The sequence below is a fragment of the Temnothorax longispinosus genome, chromosome 10 (genome assembly GCF_030848805.1).
Source record: "Temnothorax longispinosus isolate EJ_2023e chromosome 10, Tlon_JGU_v1, whole genome shotgun sequence".
NCBI lineage: Eukaryota > Metazoa > Arthropoda > Insecta > Hymenoptera > Formicidae > Temnothorax > Temnothorax longispinosus.
Window position 1 is genome coordinate 4,455,078 of NC_092367.1, and position 16,124 is coordinate 4,471,201.

Here is a 16,124-nt window from a genome sequence, read left to right on the forward strand (position 1 = left end):
TGAAAGCGAGGGGAAAAGCGAGGGTCGTCGAAGAGAGCCATTCCATAAAATACGGATAACTGCGTGTCGAACAACGGCGAGAGGAACGGGTGGAGGAGGAGGAGGGAGCGGGGAGGGCGCCTTTCAATCCCACTGTATGAGACGACTCTCGTTCGATGGTGGAGAGAAAAAAAAAACGTTTCACGGGGCCATTTAATCGCGAGGTCCGAGTGCCGCCTGCGAAAGGGCCGAACTGATGGCTCTGAAAAAAGATGGGCAGGCCCCTCCGAAATTCGATCACCGCTGGATCCTGATGGCGTGCGTCGCGCTGTTGATCTTGCAGGTGATCTGCACAAAGACGAGGAGCCGCGGTAGCTACATCCGGCGGTTGCATCTCTCTCTCTCTCTCTCTCTCTAAAAAAGAGAAGAAAATAAACCGGTGGAAATTTGTAGTACGCGCAACGTGACGACCTAATTGGTATAATAATAAAAATGGCGCGTTTCGGCGTTGCTGTGCCGGTACTGCCGGTGAATTCTCGTTTAAATGCAAATGCATCTCGGCCGCGACGCTTCAACGGCTATATCCAAAACCTCGGCAAAAGGCTGGGGCCGCTTCTTCCGTTGGCGTTAAAACGATCTAAATGATCTAATCGAGCCCCGGGACTGAAAATCCATGTGCTCGTCGCTGATAGCGCGTTGCTGCGTCGTAACCCGCGACCATCCGCGTAATTATTTCAAAAGGCTGTTCGAGACATTTTATTTCCAGGTCGTTTAAAATCCAGCTCGCGACCATGTTTTCCCAGTCCGCGCGCGCACAAACGAAATGAAATTATGTATCGCGGAATTTTATACGATGAATATTTCATTGCAGGATTATTATACTGTAATAAAATCACATCAATCCTGTGTACATAATAATGATATATTATTGGTGATACAATCAAGCAGTGACACACGAAGAATGTAAAATTAAAATATTCATCAAAATATACGTAGGATATATTAGCTGTTTAATTAACTTAAATTATTGATATTTTTATACCGCGCGGTGAAACGTTACCGCGCGCGTTACTTCATCCCGAGTTTCTTTCTCGCGAAATATCATCTAGATTTTATATCGCGCATTCGCTCACCATATTCATATTATTTTTCCTATTTAAAAGCACTTGGATAGCGTATTCCAAGAATCGGGCATATTCCTCTCGAGATATACTCCCGACTACTCCCGCCCCGGTGCAGACGGAGCGATATAGCGCTTTCGAGAGAGATTTATGAAGGACCGTCTTTTACGCCCTTCCTCTTGCCTGCCTCAGAAAAGAAAACCGGTTCATCAGAATTCATGGCAATCGGTATATAATCGAAATCTGTTTTTGTTCTTCCTCGCGATTGTGCCGCGATAATGGACAATGACATTGTTAGGGGATGCAAGAATAAGGCACGAAGAATGAAGGGAAAAATGGAAGAAGCCGCGGCCGCGGCGAAGAGGGTGACTGTCGTCGTCGTTGCAGGGTTGAAATGACTACCGAGAAGGAACGGGAGAATAACGGCGAGTTTAATATGGCGCCGCGGGGCTCGTTTAATCATTTAATCGAGTCCCCGGCCCCGGCATGCCTCGGTTTTCCATCGTCGTCGTTTGCACCTCATCTCGTCCCGTTATCTCCGTTCTCCGAATACCATCGGTAGGGCCGACGATTACTTAAGGACGATTTCGCGTGTCTGCTCCGTTCCGTCTATTCTTCGAGCGTTCGAGGCGTTCCCTACGTCGCGGGCCCTTTATCTCAGCCCTGCAATATGCAGCCGGTCGCACTCGTGGCAAAACTCATCGAGTCAGGACACTCCGTCACTCGTCCGCGCGCGAAAACATCTTCTCGACAGATAAAAAGACACGAGGAACGCGGAGCAGGCGCGACACGATCTCACACCAGCATAAACATAACCCGACTACGGTATATATGAAAAAATTTGGGAAGAGCGCGCGGGGAGCGAGGCGAGAACGTCCCTTTCAGAAAAGCCGAGCGAAGTAATCGAAGATACTTAATAACCGACCGTCTGTCTATAAATATAGTACTCCGAACCGTTTATTTATACGCGGGGTTTATTATTCCGTATAAAAAGAAGTGCTTGCTTGCGACTCACTTGCGTATCGTCGAACCAGAATACCTGGAATCTGCCATAATATGCAGTAATCGAGCAGGTAGATTGTAATGATTGTACTGCCACCGCCTTTGAAGCGTTACAAGACGCGATCGCGCGGACCGTCATGTCAGGGTGCTCGAAACGATCGCCCGTCTCTCGATTCGACACTCTTGATCCTCGTTCGCACGCGAGATTCACATCTGGTGGATAAAAAGACGCGAGAAGCACGTAACAGTCGCAATTAGCCGTGTCGAAGCCGCGCCGCCCGCGCCCGCGCGCTACGCGATCGGAGATCGGACTATTCGAGAACCGTTAATAATTGGAAGGAGAAGGGAGGGGAAGGGGAGGTGCGTTCGTGAATTTATTGAATTAAATTGAATACGGGCGGTATATTACACGAAAACAAGTAAGCTCGCAAAAGTTCTCGAAAAATGAGTTATATGTATATGTACGCAACTGGGTCGAAATAGAGCGCTTTAATGGTATTCAAGACGGATTAACTTATTTTTGCATAACGTTAAAACTGCGTATGAATTTCGCGTTACAATCGCGCGAGAGAGACATATATCGACGCGCTGAAATCAGTCGCCGAATCACACGTTTCGCGTTCCTGCTCGTCGTACTCGTCGCCGCGCTAGAAAACAGTTTTCATTTACTAATCTATTATTTCGTAGGGAGAGATCGAATGGAACGGCTCCTGGGCCCTCACCGCGGTCATGGGACGTCAGAGAAAAGAAATAGCACGCTGAGAATTCTTGCGTGCCATTATCATTCGCAAGAATCGCAAGAGAAACGTATGCGCAACTGTTGTTCTTACGGAAAAGGTTTGCAAGTCGATTAGGCTATCGCATGGCTTTTAACCAATCAACTTGCAACGTTTTTGTAAGAACAGAATTTACGCATACATTTCTCTTGCGAATAAATAAAGAATCGAGTCCCCAGGACCCAGGAGCCTTAAAAACTTTTAAAATGCATCGCTCGCGAGCCGTTCGATCGTTTTATTGCCGTTTACGTCGCCTAGGTTGTTTACGTTTTTTCGGCTCGGCTTTCTTGGAAACTCGCACCTCGCGAGACGCGTCACGCGGCGTACACCCTCTTCCCCCACTCCCCCACTCTTTCCAAATTTTTCCTATTGCCGTAGTCGCGGTTGTCGCGGATTGCGACGCGGACGGTATTAGATTATAGTGCGAGTTCGAGGCTGTCAGGCTGCGTTCAACCCGCTCCGCATTTTTCGCGTTTTCTAACCCGTCGATCGCGAATCTTCTGCCCATATTGCGCCCCGAAAGGCAGGAGCCATTGTAATTAGAGAGAAAGAAAGTTCGCGAATATCTTTGGACGCAAACGAGTGTCGGAATTGAGCGACGCCGCGACGGTCGATCGTCTGGCTGCGTATATATGTAAATCCATGTCGCGTCTCTCGATGTTCGCAAACGGCGAATTAATTGATTTTTATCGCTGATTTTTAAGAAGTTTTGGTCTCACATTCAACGCAAGCGAATTATTGGCGAATCCGCGTCTCCTTGCTCGCCGCGAGTGAATCTCGCGTCGGAGTAACGTATCAACCGTCATTGCGTACAGTGCATTTCGAAAGTTTCCGTTTCACACGCGGCCCGCGGGTGATACGCGGGGCTGCATTCCACAAAATTCACTCTCGGTGAATAAAATCTATAGTTTACACCGTACTATAGCATTTTAGTTACCGAGAGTGAGTTTTGGAACGCAGTTTAGGGTGTTTTCTCGGAAGGGCCGCGCTCCAGACGTTCGCGGTTCGGCGCGGCGCGTACCCCCTTCTCTTCCACCTCGTTCCAAATTTTTCATTAACTTTAGTGTCTTCAGTGGCATCGTATTCAAGGCCGTGGCATCGTTATTCACTGGCCGCGAGCCGTGTCCGCGTCTTCTACATATCTGGCGTCGACACTGATTCGCGGAACACGGAAGCCGAGCCGGCAGGCAGGTATAGGGTGAATAGGGTGATCCGAGTACAGCTCCGTGTGTCGTCGCATTATCTTTCGAAACGCACAATAGATACTAATTATAAGAGAAAATGCGATTATTTTTTATGAACGATTAACGGTTGACAGCCTGCGCACACGGCCGAGCAAGGAGAGTGTATTTTTGAATATCGTATTCCGGGGATATTTTAATCTTTAATCTTACTCTCTCTCTCTCTCTCTCTCTCTCTCTCTCAATTTTTCTAAATACTATTTTCTAATTACATTAATGTAACAAATTAATCTGAAACGCAAGGGAGCGGAATACTCGGCGCATCTTAACGCGTATATTCATTCATGTACTTTTGTATTCTTAATACAATAATTATTTGAAAACTTGTTGCGGTAAAATATATACGATATAAGTATGTCGTCAGTTCGAGCGATACGTGAAGTGCGGCGCGGGCGGCCGGCTAGTAGCGTCGCTATGAAGTTAGCCGTGCAATCTTTGAATCCGTCCGTTAACGCTAATTCGCAAGATGTCGTGGATCTCGTACTCCGCGCTATTCTTTTATCGTGACTAAGTGCGTATACAGTTAATACCGGGAGTGCCGTGTTAAACGCCGCGCGAACGTAATTAACCGGTTTTTTTCCGCGAGTGAGTGTCTCGTGCCACGAAGGTGCAGCGACGAGGGAATCCGAGAGCCGAGAGGAGGACGAGGTCTGGGAGGGCATCGGGCAACGGCGGAATAACACTGCGGTAAATAAATTATTACCATTTATGTACGAATAATAATGACTGTTCACTTACACTTTTATTGTTATATTATTCACGTAATAAATTATTTATTATTTATACTATTTGTAATACATATCTATTTCTTGCGGGCTTATGTCCATTTCTACCAATGCAGATTATTTAATTTTAATCTCGGTTTTACTTATTTTTCATCTCTTTCTACGTCTAGAATTAGAAGAAGATGAAGAGTAAGTTAAACCGAGATTAAAGTCAATATGCATTAGTAGAAATGTATATATTTTAATCGTTTATTTTCGAATTATATTTCCTAAAACGAATGATTTATATGAAAATTATAGAAAGAAAGATTTCTATGTATAAATGTTAAAAGAAACTGGCATCTAACAAGGTTTTTTGTAAAAACTATGCAAATATTTTAATAAATATAATTACTTGAAAGAATAAAGATTTTGACGCGCGCAGTTATTATTTCCTGAGATGATCATTGCGCGCATATGTACGTAGATATCGATTATCTTGAGCGCTGCTATAATTTGATTTGTACATTTATATTTTACAGATCACAACGTAGCGACGAGATGCAGTTACGACTCCGCTGTTGCGCATCGGTGCCGGTGAGTCATCTCTCATTTTAAGTTACAATGAAATCTCGACATAAAATCGTCGTAATTTGTACAACGATTTCCATACAATTTTTATATTAGTAATTGCTCTCTCGAGATGTTAAAAGCTCAGAAATATTTTTTATATTTCTGAATTTCTAATAGATGTAAAAATTACACGATGATTATATGCCAAGATTGAACAACAACAACAAATCGCGGATATATTGCCTCTTACGTTTTCAGTCTTCAATCTCTTCGACAAATTGTAAGTCGCAAGATCTTTCGAACAAAAAGCCGCCCGATCTTACGGTAAGAAAGACTCAAGTGCACTCGCGCGTCGGCAGCGGCTCGTTTCTTTACCGAGACGCTCCATTAAACATCCTCAACTACTTCTACTTTTGCACATTTTTTAGAGCTCGTTTACCTCCTATTGTTTCGCCTCGGCTCTTCCTCCGATTCTACTTGTCAAGGAAAGCTTTTCTTCCCTCTGGCAATATTAATTGCGATTAATAAGTCAAAACAATTACGGAACAAAATGGAGAAAATAAAATGTTTTCCCGTCCGCGCGGTTGCATTAATTATTTCTCTAATTAGTAATTTCCCTCGTCAGATCTACGACGTTGTATTTTTTCCCCCATTATTAGAAGACGAGTGACATGCACTTAATTTCTCGTGACTTCTGAACAAAATATCTCCCGCAAGAGCCTCGCCGTCATTATTTTCTGAGAGAAGGCCTGTGGCCTATCCTCGCACCGAGAGCTGCATTACGAACAGACCGTATTCCGCACCACCTACTAACCGTCAGAGCGTGGCCGGGTTTTCTCCGCATTTAGCACCGAATTATTACGCCCCCCGAGCGTTCTCCATTCTCGCCATTTTACCTCTTCTCGCGTAATCTGTCGCACTGCCGAGCGGAACCGATGCCAAGGGACGTGGGTGGCACGATGGGGAAATGAAAATGTGAAGGTGAAACTGCTTCCTGATGGTTAAACGTCGCGTTTTTTGACAAGTTTGCGGTTCTCGCTGCATCACGCTGTCATTATTTTTCCACACGGTGTCGTCGCCCTTTTTACCTGCGATCGAACGCGAATCGTATAGTTGTGCGGAATACTTTGCTGCAACGATTCAACACGTTGAAGAACGCGCGAGGTTGCGCGTGACAATTTCAATAAATTCTCAAGTGTTTATTGTTAAAATCACATTATTCAAAGCTGCAAGAAAAGTGAGAATATTTTCCAAAGCCGGATGGAAAATAATAATCTCCTCTCTTTATATGAATTAAATCAAAATAAATGTAATATTATTCTCCTTTGATATAAAACTTCCGTTTGCCGGGATTGTTTAAGATGCGAGAAGCTCAATTACGCGATGTATATCAAATAAACATCTCCGTTTTCTGAGTTTTAGTACGAGACAGGAGCGTGGAAATTATATGTGCAATTTTGTACGTGACTTTTATGAATCCGTCGCGACTTTACGACTCGGAAGACACGCTCGCTCCTGGGTATCTAGATTCTTTCATTACATCGATGTTCTCGCAATAAGTTACTGCGATCCGTCGCAGATCCGTTGAGTGTGTGCTCTGCACTCGAAACGGGCTCAGCCGCCCTTTGTATTTGAATATTGCTGTCCAGGATCAGCGGGGTCGTCTGCACGTTCGCCTTCTCGCGGACACCGATCTAGACATGTCTAGATAGTTAGCACTCCCCCTCTACAAAAAAAACCCTACAAATAACACATATGCAGTAAACGCGATCATTTCGCCACGTTCATATTTCTTCATATCGACAGCAATTTTCAAGGTACTTTCTTATACTGCTGAAGGCTCGTGCGCTTCTTCTGTCCGAGATCAAAGGGACACGAATATATGGCTGCGCCGGATATGAGAATTTGGGCGCCCGATTTTCGATAGAGAATTTGCGATAGGTCTATTCCGTTACAAATCTTTCGCCGCCAATAAAGGTCTTTATCCGAAAAAGCTTCCGCGGGGGATTACGAGGACGGTGGTTTCTCTAAATTGGCTTTTCCCGGGGCCAGGGGAGCTTCGAACGTCCTCTCCGTTCTCCAAGCGTTTAATTGGGATTTTATACGACGAATTAGACTAAAAGGCTATTCGCGTAGAATCGTTTAACGAGTATGGAAGAAAACCTCGGACGTCGGGCTCGCGCGCTGTCCGTCCCGCGGATATCCTGCGCACGACGGATATTTAAGCTCGCTGACTTTCCAACACTTTTTTCTCGCATAATACCCAGGCAAGACTGCTTGAAAAAACACCTGCGAAATCGTCTGGCTACTTTGCGCTCTCTCAGTTCAGGTGGACGACGGCCCGTAGAAATCTTTTCCAACTATGTAATGGGCCCGCGCTAAATCATTCCGCTAAAACTTTCAAGCGCGCTGAAAATAAATTTTTTCGTATTATTTGTGATGTTTTACGTGAAAACGATTTTTTAGTTTCATTATTATTTATTATAAAATAAAGATATAACACACAGACTGAGAACAAAAGAGCTTGAAACTATAGAGAGCGTGTTTTACACGAAGAATAATCCCCTTTTCAATTAAATATTACGCCGCTTTCTGTTATTTTATTATTATAAATCAATGTTGCGCAATGCTGTTTACGTAAAAATGTTATATTAATAATTATAACATATTTGATTGCTACAAATTAATTAATAAATGTTCGTTTGAGAAAATACAATTAGTACATTTGCTGTGTGCACGTAAAGATTAAGCGGTGTAAGGTAAAACAAATTATGCGCAGATTGTCCGCGAAATTATTTCAAAGGCCCGTGTAAAAAGATAATATGGCGTTTGATACGTCGCGATTGGTGTCCGGTACCTCGTTACGATGGATTTACGACGGGCAATACACGCCGACCGATTTTCTTGTCTATCCGCCGGCAGTCGATGAAAAAGGACGGACCGTCCGGGTGGACGAGGGGGAGGGGGGCGTGCAGGACGAGAGGAGACGACGGGGTGGATAGGACGGAAGGCACGCTTCGTCGATTCCGAACCCCCCTTGATTCTTCCCACGTCCATTTCCCTTTGTCGTCGCGTTTTCCTGCGGTTGCCAGCACTATGGCCGCTCTACATCGTGGCCGCCCTTTTCCCCCCTATCGATCGCGAAACGCGAAATGGGGATTCCCTTAATTTAGACCCCGTTTTGATGGAACACTCGCCCGATAATGGATTCGGGATGCTTTGACGTTTGGACGTTTCCCGTACAGAGTACTCTGATTTAGTGTGGATTTGACTCGCGGAAGAGCGAAGAACAAAGGCGCTCATAAAGAAGGACCCGGGACCGATGCTCCCGATGCTGTGTGGGACAGCGTTGGATAAAAAACCGTTAATGTTTCTATACATTGAGAGGGATAATGATAGTTAAGACAAAGAGCGCCGTGGAAGTTTCTTTCGATCTATGCCTATAATAATCCGAGAACGATTTTATGTCTTGAATAAAGGAAAGTAATCGTGAGAGAACGATAGCTAATAAAGCTGCAGATTTCAATAATTACAGACAAATGGAAGAGAAATAAATTATAATCAGATATAAATAGAATTAGATTGCTAATAAATATTAACACTGCAACAACGATAGACTCGCGCAACAACAGCTCCTATTAATTTCGCTAATTTTCCATTGTTTTGCTAATATGTGCGCCATGTTTCTCAGATCAGCACGCACATATTTTTCGCGTATTTTTTATATGTTAAGCTCAATTTACGATTATACACATGCGGTGAATAAACAATTGATGTTTACTCTGCTTCAAAATGCAAGCAATTACCGCAGTGCCATAGCAAAACAAGAATTGCTATATTTGGACAATTACCGCATTTGTTGAAAACTGACAATATTTTCAAATAGCTCGCGCTCCTCTCGTCGACACGTACGGGAACGTAAAAATCTTTATTCAGCCAACGATTATTACTCGTTTCTAAAGTGTCGAGACGCTTGCTTCGATTTTTCGCTAAGCAGAGAGGTGATAGCGGATATTGATAGGACCTGCCGTAGAGCCGTACGGATACTTTTGTATCAATTTTTTGGCTTCATTCAGTATTTGAGTGCATTGTGCTCGGCGAACAATAACTCATCTCGATATTGCTGGGTTGGCTCTCACATCCGATATTCCCTGTGCATATCGATACCGCTTACTCTTTCCTTTCGTCCCTTCCCGCTCTTCTCTCCTTCTCTATCTAATTCTCGCGCTATGTAAATCTCTCACTTTCTCTTTCTCGCTCACGCTTTGCCTCTCTCTCTCTCTCTCTCTCTCTCGCTTCTACCTTTTCTATCAATAAAGTGCATGCCCGTTTACGGTTTTACGAGGCGAGACGAAACTTCGTCCATTAACCCGTGACTTATTAGTCGTCGGCTGCGATGCACACGAGCTGCAAGCGATCACGTCAATGACATATTTGGCCGATGAATATAACATATTCATTGAAATGCTAACGAGGCAACGAGTATGACGCGTCTGCCGCCAAATAAAGTAGACGAAATTTTGTTGAAATGCGGTATCGGCACGCGGAGGTTCGCCTTTGTGGGGCTAAAAGTGTTTCATTCAACGTATTTTACACATAGGTAGGATGCATAACTGCAACTACTTTATAATTTCAGAACAAATTATTCGTGTTTGACCTCGGAAAATCGCTCGAGTTTCGATCTCGCTTGTTATCGACTTTAACCTTCAGTTCTGTACATACATAAATGATGTATAAAATTATTAAAAACATTAAGAACGATTTTTTTATCGTTGTGTAATGTCGGTATAAAATTTTCATATAAAAAGTGCATTGTTTGAGAATCTCTTTTCCTACTACGATCATTAAATCGAAAGTCGTAATGTACGTTATCTTTGAATTACATTTATCATTTTTTCCCTCTTCTAAACCATCTTGAATAAAATTATAATTTGCTCCCAAAATTCACGAGGATATTTTGCCTGCAACTTATCACCTGCTCGCATTCTCTCGGCTTCTACTACGCTCCGCATCTGTCACAATCCCAAAGATCTCTCAATACCTGAGCCCGGTTGTCTGATACTTTCTTGCAAAATAATCTTTCGTGACGGACCTGGACGGCCTTGCCAGGTGTTTCTAGAAAGCATTGAGTTTAGACAAGCTTTATACAAGTATTCAAACCAGTTTGAACATGAAAGAAGATTATTTTTAAAAGATTCTTCATATATGACGGAGTCGTGTGAGAGTTAAAGAGAGAGGGAATGAGTCACACAAAATAAAAATTTTAAACAAGAATTCACAGTAAAGTAGTTTAATAGGAGATACAAACAATTGAGTTATTTCTCGCTGCTTCTTTTTCTCAAGGGTTAAGTCGGAGTTCCTCCGGAGTTTAGAATAATCTCTCAGTGTCGCGTGGCGTCTTATTATGCGCGCCGGAGGTTTCGCGCTTTCGTTTATGTTTGCGCGGCACGTGGACTTCTCTCACTTGTGGGATTGTCTCCGCTCGCCAGGATGGCGGGCACGAACGGCGCTAGATAATGAAGGATGGAGTCGGCTGTTGGCCGGCCGACACGGTCAGTGTTTGAGAAGCACTAGTCCGGTCCCAGCAGAGTGGTCGGTCTTCTGCAAGGCTATCCGACGACGGACCCGGCGACGGAACGGGCCACTTCCCGTGGGAGCCTGTTCCATCTATCGCTACCTGGCCGAGTGTCTGAGCGCGTGAGTGAGAAACCAGGTTATATGCAGATACGTACTCCCTCGCCGTTCCCCGTACTCCCAACCCCTTCACGCGACCGCCATCCCCTTCTGCCTACTTTCCTCCGGATTGTCACCCACGAGGATCTCTCGCAACGGTACCCTGCGGTACGTGCTACGCCGAGAAAAGGAGCCTTTCCCCCTCACCACGTACGCTACATACACGCGCGCGCACACACGTACATATACAAAGGACTCGTTCTCCACTTCGTGCGATATCCTCCGGCAGCTTTCATCCTTCGCGAATCGATATTACGCGTAGCGCCACGTCTACTTTAAAACCACTCTCGACGTTTTCTCTTTCTCGCCCGCTCTCGACGAAACCTTGGAATCGGAGGCTCTCTCCGACAATGGCGAGAGGGTAATGTTGCTTCGATATATCATTTGCTTCTATACCACGCGATACGCGCGTAAATCTCTCTTTTGTAACATATATAAAAACGGACTCCCTCTTTATTTCGTCAATCCTATGAAACGTATATAAATTAATTTTTTATACATTTTACAATTTAAAATTAATTTCTTAAAGATATATAGATATGGAAATAATCGTTTTTTTAATGACAAACGATGCTTGAGATACACAAGAATTTCAATGAATATTCTTTCCGGAGTGTGGTTTTTTTTTCGAAGAAAAAAGATAGGACGTTGAGTTAAGACTTCATGGGCTCTTACGAAAAATGATGAAATTATCTGAGTTATCCTGGATGACGGGGAAGCCATCGCACGTGCAGGGCACGCGCCTACTCGAGTTACGAAATAAATGATGTAAACGTAAGTTTTCAAGACCTCCGGACGAGGCAGATGCGTAAAGTTTTTTTCCCGGAGGACTCGATTGGATTGCCGGAAGTTTTATGTTGCTTCCGTCCGAAAGGATGTTAACGAATCCTTATCGAATTTATACGTCGGGGAATTGATTCGGATTGGCAGGAAGAGCGGTAAAACACTGAAAATTCTCTTGAGCTGCTGTAAAAGTCTTGACGATTTGTCCAGTCGCACGAAAATTTTTCATTTAATAGCGCAACGAATGCAAAACGACAGTAATTACTCGTCCGGACTGAAGCACACTCGCGATTTTTCTTCGCTGTTTGCGTCGCCATTGTTTTCTCCATAACTGAGACTCGTTATATGAACCGGGCTGGTGGTCCTCGAGCGCATAATAATCTCCTTTACCCTACGATACGTCCGAGTAGCTGGTATTTTGCATGAAAATGGGCAGATTGTGCGATTGTCGCGTAAAGGCTTGCACGATTCGATTGTCAATGTTACGTGCGCCATACCGAAAATAATCCCGTTCGATTAAAATTCACTAATCTTTTCTTTCTCTCGCGTGCACCAAATTACACGGTACATTTGCTTCTACAGCGACTATACGATTTCGATAACACGAACGTCAACATTTGTTTGTCATTTGGCAGTTCCCGCGTCGCGCAATTCGCGGCACTTTATTTTTTTGCTTTCTCGCAGATGCTTTTTCCGGAACGCGAGATGTAATCTGCATATAAGGGAAGAGTGCAGTGTATTATTCGGAAGCACCGCGCGCTTCGCCGTGTTTTTAATCTTCAAACCTCGTTGACGACGATCGATCATCGAAACAATTTGTCGTCGCTTGGTGATTCGCTTATCGCTGGATCGAGCGGCGAAAAATAAAGGAAAGTTTGCGACAGTAAATGCCTTCACGCCGTCGCCGACGACGACGAGTTCTGTCCGCGTTCTGGATTCGACGCGGCGCGGCGGCAAATCGTTAATCACGTTAACAGATCGAAGCAGCGAAGACCACGATCCCTCGAATATCCCGGGCGCGCTGTTGCTTTACTATTTTTCCGTCCTTCGTATACTTCGTAATTCTCCACTGTCAGATTCGATTAGACGTTTTCCTTCCGCAGGTCGGATTATGCGAGAGTGTCTCTCGGACGAGCGGGGAAAAAGAGTTACACTCGAATCTCTCTCTCTCCGCCGCTGCTGGGTTTGCCCTGCTTCCTTTCGCACGGGCGCGGGAAACTTCTCCGCAACTATCTTCCACCCTGAGATCTGCGTTTTCTTTCCGATTTTCCTCTTGAAATATGTATAATGTATATAAGCGCTCGTCCGTTTCGAAAGTGGGAAACTTACCTGGCCGCTCTACGGCCGGGGCTGACTTTTCTCTCCCGGTGTTTCTTTCCATTCCGGTTGCTTCCGAGATTACGAGATTTCATTTAAATTATAATCGCGAGCGCCATAGCGACGCCCAGACTCGAGTGGATTTAATTAATAGCGTCTACGGGAACAGCGCCGGAAAAAGGGGACGGATACCGAGGAAAGAAGAAGTCGCAGCGGAATCGCGGACTCGTCTCGTTAGTTAGGACTTAGCGCGCCGGCCGGAAGACGGTTCTCGTCAAACAACGGAAACGAGACGAACTAACGATTAGTCGACAATTTCTTCCGCGCTGTTTCTACACTGGAAAGTCATTATTCAAACCGCGATTTTAAGTCTACATTGTTTTTACAATAATAGAGAACTAGAGAACAAATACAATAAATAGATGAGATATCGACATGATTTGTTGTTTGTAACTACTTTCATATTTTTTTCTTATGTTTATTATAACGTTACACCAGTGACCAGACTAGGGAGTATCTTTCTTAGACAATAACTATTTGAGAAAAGCAGGATATAATATTCCAAGAAATGAACAGTTGCAAGCTCTTAAATTATTACACTTCGAGAAGTGTACAGAATGTCATTCTCGTATTCATGGGTACTGTATGCGAAAGGCTTAATCTAGCCAATATGGTAACGGCTGACAATAACGCATTCGCATCTCCGTCGAGACTTCAATGTTGGCCGGTGCGCATCCGTAAAAAGAGATCGCTACCGCCCCGTTTTTCAAGCCCGTTTGACAAGCTCGACATCAAAGTTTGTGCGTAATGTAATCTCTATGTTCGGAGTTTTTAAACATTGACGAGGTACGACACGCAGCGCGCCTGGACGATAAATAATTTAAGCTCAAAGCTCTCTTAACGCTGTCGCGACGGTCGTGACGTGCCGCTTCATCGAATCTATTCAGGCTTGGGAAGAAACGGAAGGATGAGAGCGGCTGGCGATGTTAAAGGCAATGGTAAGAACGAGATCGTAATCGAATGGACGGAGGACAAAAAAAGAGGACGGATGAAATCAGACAATAAAAAAAGGGGCGGACGTCTACTCGTTCTTATTTAATTCGTATATACCGGATGACGTAAACGTCGCACACATTTTCTCTTTTTCATAAATACTAAAGATTGAGAAGAATATAGTTTGTTTCTCAATGTCGAGGAGTACGAATAGCTTTTAAATCACTAGCGATTAAAGATTAAAAAGTTTTCACGAATGGACGTTCACAGATAACGATATAACGAAAAGACAAACAAAAGATTATTTAATTGTGTAAAAAGGAGCTTCATGCTTTTCAAAGACAATTAAATTTACAATTTCATTATCAAGATTTAATATAAAACATTAAGAAATTATTCATGTAAAATATGTCACTATTAAAGAGCAGAATACACGTGTAACATTTAACGATGAAAATTAATTATGAAAGAAAATAATTAAAATTTAACTAAAGAAAATAGATTGTCATAAAGATATTCTTGATGGAAAAATAGTAATATCTGAAATATCCCGTAGCGTTGAACGTATAGTGTAAAAGACGTCTCCAAGAATCGAGCCAAGTAGTATCTCCGGGAAATTATAACGGACGCTCAATTTAAATCCTTAGGGATATACCTGGAAACCCGAGTGGTTCTTTCTATGCAAACTCGGCTGACTCTTACTTAACAAAGCGTAATTTATCGAGCCGCGGAAGCGAGATGGAGAAAAAGGATGGAGATGGGGGAGCCTTCTCTTCTCGATATTACGCGTTTTCCATCTCGTCGCTTCCGTCTGCAGCTCTGGAGAGCAATCTCGGTACGACGGACGGGCTACGTGTCTCGCAATTTTTCAAACTATTGCGTCATAACACCGGTAATCAACTATACGTACCGTGATAACACTGAGACGTGCGAGAATCTCATTTACGCGCTTTTCCCGTCCGTATGCTCGACTGCGCATAATTTTTCGTACGTTTTTCTTTCGTTTTTTTTTTAATTTTAGAAATACCAACCTAGAGTAAAAAGCTCCTGGCAACTTTTAAGCCATACAAGTCGCATTTATTTTCCGACTTCTTACATTACATGCCATTTATTTTTCCCCTCGATTTTCTTTTTCTTTTCTCTTGATAATAATATCACGTGATCGCTCCGTATCTAATAATACTCATATAAAACGTAATAATACTCATATAAAACCTAATAATACTCATACAAATATATACATGATATTTTAGAAAATAAATAGCAAGTAACACATTAACAGATTTGGAAATCTGGATGTTGCGAAGAATTTGGATGATCGAACTCGTTACGCCACACAGATTTCGGTAACAGCGAAAAATCCAATAGCGATAATCCTCGAACGCTCGTAACGTATCGAACGTTTACGCTCATTTTCACAGAAAGTAAAAGGGTTCTCTCGTTCGCTCTCCACGCCGATCCTCTCCCTTGCGAATACCACGGGATCTCCGCTGCAGTGCCGCATTATTTTCCACGCGAATTTTTCCCACTAGCAGAATCTCCGGGATTAGGTTCCTGCCAGTCAAGTGGCTTCGTAAACTCCTCGTTATAAGGCCACACGCACGAAGACGACGATGAAACGAATAAACACGCGCGTGTGTCCCCTCGTCTCGGTTTACGATTTACACACGCAACCGGTGTACAACCGGTTCTCATAAACAATGTTCGGTTCTTGTATAGTGAAAAAATACCAGATACTCGAAATTTCAGATACCGAAAATTAAGATAAAACCTATGCTCTCTTCTTCTGTATAAGTTTATATTAAAACTATATCACATTATATATCAAACTGTATTGAAATTGCAGATATAGTAGGTATACGTGTATTAGAATACATTAAAAGATCACATGAAATTATTGTA

At 43.5% G+C, this 16,124-nt stretch overlaps 1 long non-coding RNA gene across 1 annotated transcript in view; it reads left to right on the plus strand.

Annotated features, from left to right (window-relative positions):
• The first annotated feature begins 2,580 nt into the window (after positions 1 to 2,580).
• LOC139821097 (uncharacterized) overlaps positions 2,581 to 16,124 on the plus strand; it is a 191,342-nt gene continuing 177,798 nt past the window's right edge. Inside the window, exons 1-2 of the long non-coding RNA XR_011734182.1 lie at positions 2,581 to 4,806; positions 5,366 to 5,420. This is a non-coding gene — a long non-coding RNA (uncharacterized lncRNA). The remainder of the gene's footprint in view (positions 4,807 to 5,365; positions 5,421 to 16,124) is intronic.